At 45.5% G+C, this 5,677-nt stretch overlaps 1 pseudogene; it reads right to left on the minus strand.

Moving 5' to 3' along the window:
- Positions 1-200: 200 nt before the first annotated feature.
- On the minus strand, positions 201-1,054 carry LOC112621461 (annotated as a pseudogene).
- Positions 1,055-5,677: the final 4,623 nt, after the last annotated feature.

The raw sequence follows: 5,677 nt of genomic DNA on the forward strand, positions 1-5,677 counted from the left end.
CTACAAGTTGCATTTGTTTTGGGAAGACTATTCAGCTCAGTTCTCAACATTCAGTTCAGAGGTGTGCACTGGATTAGCACAAGAAGGAAGGTATTGTAACTCCACTCCTGCAAGACGTCTGGAAGGAAAGTATTTTTGTTTTTGAAGGAGAATTTGTATTATTTTAATTATTTTTATGTACAGAAAACAGCAGAGAACATTTAACCCAGTTTGGTGGCAAGTTCTTTAGCCTTTGGCTTTTCCAGCTTGGCAATGAGAGCCACAGACTTAGGACCCAGGACACTGTCTACCAAGTGATGATGGAGCTCATTGTATCTGCCGTTCTAACTGGCTCTGATAGCTTCCACCAGCTAAGCCAAAGCTTCTTTGTCATCCGAGTTAGCCCGTGTGAAGGTGACAGTGGCGCAGGTCTTCCTGTGGACTAGACGTCCCAGTCTTACCTTCCCCTCAATAATGCAGTCAGGGACCTTTATTTTACAACACAGAGGTATGCACTATCACCACCCACTTTCCAGATGAGAAGGCTGAGGCTGCGGGCAGGCAGCATACAGCTAGCTCGATGGGATCCACATGATGTCCAGTCACCACTAGCTGAGCCTTCTTGTTCTCCACCAAGGTGGCGATGGTGATAACTCCTGCTCAAAGGACAGGCGGTCTCTTAGTGAGGATGTCCCCTTCGCTGGCAGCTTTCTCCTCAGCCCAGGCCAACAGCCTCTGCTTCTTCTCTTGCTTTGTCTTTGGTCTGTACTGGTGGGCCAGCTTATGTATTATAGCTGAGTGGCTCTTTGGGGGTTCAAGGTCTGGGGAAACTGGTTCATCGCAGGAGGCACTTTCAGCCATGTGTAGAGGATGCTCTTTGCCACTGCAACCTGATAAAGCGCGGCCGTTTGACAAAGCAAGTGAGGTCCCTTTTGGGCTGGATGTGCTGTCCAATGCCAAGACTGTTAGGCCTTTTCTCCAACACGGGATTCACCACTTTCCTGGCCTCCTGCTTCTTCACAACAGCAGCAGCTGGAGCCACCTTCTTCCCCTTGGCCTTCTTTCCTTTTGGCATCTTGGGTGGTGGGAGGAAGGAGAGAAAACAAAATGTTTTTGTTTGGTAACCATTCCAGACTTCTGAGGATAGAGACTGGGCACCATCAGGCTGAAAGCAGGAAATCAGGGTGGAGGTAATTATGGGGTTGGAGAATCATACATGGTTTTTTTGTTGTTGTTGTTTTTGTTTTACTTCTTAAAAGATTTGAAATTATTGGTTTTAACTGATGGACTTTTAAACTCCAAATCATTTCAAGGATGGTTCCATTTAAAATAAACAAAACAGTGGCTCACGCCTGTAATCCCAGCACTTTGGGAGGCTGAGACAGGCGGAGGTCAAGAGTTCACCTGAGGTCAAGAGTTCAAGACCAGCCTGGCCAACAAGGTGAAACCCCATCTCTATTAAAAATACAAAAATTAGCAGAGTACAGTGGTTCACACCTGTAATCCCAGCACTTTGGGAGGCCAAGGCAGGCAGATCACGAGGTCAGGAGATCGAGACCATCCTGGCTAACACGGTGAAACTCCGTCTCTACTAAAAATACAAAAAATTACCTGGGCGTGGTGGCGCATGCCTGTAATCCCAGCTACTCAGGAGGCTGAGGCAGGGGAATCACTTGAATCTGGGAGGTGGAGGTTGTAGTGAGCCGAGATTGAGCCAGTGCACTCCAGCCTGGGCGACAAGAGCAAAACTCCATCTCAAAAAAGCAAAAAACAAAATAACATAACATAACATAACATAACATAACATAACATAACATAACATAACATAACATAACATAACATAAATAAAATAAAATAAAATAAAATAAAATAAAATAAAATACAAGAACAAAATGAAGGCCTAAAAATCTGATTTAAAAATATAATCCAGCTAGTCTGAAGGCAGTGAGTGATCTCAGTTTGTTCAGTTACAGATAGAACACCTTGTTCTACTCTTTCCCTCCTTCTTGCTACTGTACTTATCTTTGAAAATAAAATTAAATATAATTTTAAAAACGAAAACGTCATCAAAAGGGCCTCCCTGAAGTGATTCAGCTCCTCTCTATCCAGTCGGGTGGCTCCTCCCTGAAAGGGGAAGTGAGGAAGATGATACTCCTATTCCCTCCTCCAGACGCCCACTCATTCCACTTACAGCCATGCAAGGTTTGGAATGTTTGTTTCTACTCCAGCCCTGGGTCCAATGCAGTGACACTGGGGCTCTCACTCTCCTGCCTCTGGACTCTCCCTTATGCCTGAAGATGCCTTCCCCTGGGACAGTCAGAAGTTACAACCCCAAACCAGAGAGTTGGTCCCCCTTTTCCCCTCTCTGATCACCATCCCTGTCCTTCTGAGAAAAACCCCTATTCTATCCAGAGAGAAAACAAAAGCCCCTGCTTCATAAGCATGTGTTTTCCATCCCAACCCCTTCATCCCCATTTCTCTTCTTGGCAGGAACAAATTCTTTTCAAAGCTGGAGAGGTAGTGCACAGACTCCTTGAAGAGGCCCCAGGGAAAGGGGATGTTCTCCTTTCCCCACAGATCACTCACAGGGACTGTCTTTTCTGTACTAAGACAGACCTGAAAACAAGCCAGTTTTGATCTTCTTCACAAGTTTCTGTAGGTGCAAAGGCTCAGGCAGAATGACTAGAAGACATATGTCCTCATTAATAATAATAGCAGCTAACATTTACTAACCACATACTATATGCTATACTCTGAATGCTTTATCTGCTTTTTTTCTCATCTAATATTCAGAATAACTCTCTATTAGCCTCACTTTACAAAAAAAATTAGCATTCTGGTATAGAACAGAAATTGTGCAGAATTATTATTAAATTATTGGTGCCACAGACATTTTACTATATCTGTATTAGTACAGACATTATTAAGGCACAGAAATTATTAATACAAAGGTGATATCAGTATTATTATTGTAATACAGAAATTACTAGTACAGGCTGGGCATGGTGGCTCACAGCTGTAATCCCAAAATTATGGGAGGCCGAGGCAGTGGATCACAAGGTCAAGAGATTGAGACCAGCCTGGCCAACATGGCGAAACCCCGTCTCTACTAAAAATACAAAATTAGTTGGACATGGTGGCACATGCCTATAGTCCCAGCTATCTGAGAGGCAGAGGCAGAATAGCTGGAAGCTGGGAGGTGGAGGTTGCAGCGAGCACCATTGTACTTCAGCCTGGGCGACAGAGTAAGACTCTGTCTCCAAAAAAAGAAACCCCATCTCTACTAAAAAAAAAATAAAAAAAATGGGTGTGGTGACGGGCAACTGTAATCCCAGCTACTCCAGAGGCTGAGGCAGGAGAATAGCTTGAACCCGGCAGGTGGAGGTTGCAGTAAGCCAAGGTCATGCCACTGCACTCCAGCCTGGGTAACAAGAGCAAAACTCCATTCAAAAAAAAAAAGAAGAAATGACCAGTACAGAAGAAAGTGTCAGTAATACTACTGGCCCCAATTTGAAGAAAACTGAGGCTTACAGAGGTTAAACTAATTTACCCAAGGTTACACTGTTAGTGAGTACAGCCCGCTGAATTCAGTCCACACAAATAACTTACCTCTTAACCTTAAGTAAAGCTTATCCTCCTCTGTGCCTCCCACACTCACCCCTGGTTTCCTGCATGGGCAGGGATGAGTGAGGAACAGAGGAGGATATGAGCTGTGGACTACAAGAGAAAAAAACAAACAAAAAACCAAAAAAACACAGTGACCGAAGGAGAAGGAACTCCTCTTCCTTCCTGGTGACCCAGAGCCAATAGGGAAATAGGTAACTCAGTAACCAGAGAAAAGTCCCATACCCTGTGTTTGAAAGAAAGAAACATTTTAAAAGTTAGAAAATAAGTATGAACAATGTTGTATTTAAATTGAGCTCAAGCAACAGATGTTTCCTTTCTTTTTCTTCTTTGAGATAGAGTCTTGCTCTGTCATCTAGGCTGGAATGCAGTAGGGTGCTTGGCTCACCATAAACTCTGCCTGCTGGGTTCAAGCGATTCTCCTGCCTAAGCCTCCCGAGTAGCTGGGATTACAGGTGTGCGCCACCACACCCAGCTAATTTTTGTATTTTTAGTAGAGACGGGGTTTCACCACGTTGGCCGGGCTGGTCTCGAACTCCTAGCCTCAAGTGATCCTTTTGCCTAGGCTTCCCAAAGCGCTGGGATTACAGGGGTGAGCCACCACACCAGGCCCAGATGTTTCTTTAGCATATATTTTACACCAGGCTTTTCATTTGGCTTTTGAACATTATGTTGAAGTATATTAGCTTTTATCATTACTTTATTCTAAGATCTTGCCCTATGAATGAGCCCAAATCTCATATCCACAGATCAGGGAGGGTTAGGGACAATGCACAGAGCACAGGCTGGGATTTGCTTTGGGAACAGTCCTTGGGGCAGACGATGCCTACTGGAGGGAAGGGCTCTCTCTATGTATAGTTGCTGGGAGCCCAGGGCTGGACTCAGAGAAGCAAGATGAGTATTAATCCATAGCAGAGACATACAGATATATGCATCTTCCAATAGAGACCACTGGGGTTCCCACAAGAAAAGTTGACAAATAGTTCAGCCAGAAACATGAAGAGGGGAAGGAAATTACTCAGAGTATTGGTCGGAATGTATACAGTAGCCCTCAAATGCAGCAAACTCAGCACAGCTGTACCCACTTCTCCTTCAGAGCAGGGAAAAGACGAAAGTGTCAGAAACTTTCCATCCTCTCACCCTCATAGGTGTGAAATCATCTCCCTCCACCAGGAGAAAGAAAATACTTTAACCGGCCAGGTGCAGTGGTTCACGCCTGTAATCCCAGCACTTTGGGAGGCCGAGGCAAAAGGATCGCTTGAGGCCAGGAGTTTGAGACTAGCCTGGCCAACACAGTGAAACCCCATCTCTACTAAAAATGCAAAAATTAGCCGGGCATGGTGGCAGGCGCCTGTAGTCCTAGCTACTCTGGGGACTGAGGCAGGAGAGTCCCTTGAACCCAGGAGGTGGAGGTTGCAGTGAGCCGAGATCACGCCACTGCACTCCAGCCTGGGTGACAGAGTGAGATTCCATTTCAACAACAAAAATACTTTAATCTTTATTTGTCCTAGGTGAATGCCCCAGGGTGGAACCTTCTGCAGCCTTTACCTGAGTGGGCAGAAAAAACAAAACAAAACAAAAATAAATAAAAATGGGAAATGAGAGGCTACTGCGGTGAAGAGAAGGGGGGAGAATGGGATAGAGTGAGGTGGGAGGGGCAGAGGGGACGGGCCACAAGGAGGACTTCGATTCTGGGGGCTGTTGGCCCAGATGTGCACGTGGGTCCAGCTTCTCTGTTCCTCCGAGTGTGGAGACTGTGCTGTAGAGACAGTCCAGCATAGTGGACTGGGGGCTGGGACTCCTAAGATGGGGCAGTCGGGCTGCAAGTTTGGGGTAGTTCAGTGTTTAGGAGTGCACAGAAGGTTCAGGAGTTTTGTCGGGGAGAGAAAAGACTTGCTGTAAAGCAGTTATTCATGAAGGAGAAGTTTTCTTCAGTCAGAATTTATGTTGCTACCCTGCAGGCTGCTTTTTGTATTAATCAAGACAGTTCCAAAGAAAGTGTTACAAGCAGGGTGTGGTGGCTCATGTCTGTAATCCTAACACTTCCGGAGGCTGAGGCTGGCAGATCTCTTGA

The sequence above is a fragment of the Theropithecus gelada genome, chromosome 3 (genome assembly GCF_003255815.1).
Source record: "Theropithecus gelada isolate Dixy chromosome 3, Tgel_1.0, whole genome shotgun sequence".
Classification (NCBI taxonomy): Eukaryota; Metazoa; Chordata; class Mammalia; order Primates; family Cercopithecidae; genus Theropithecus; species Theropithecus gelada.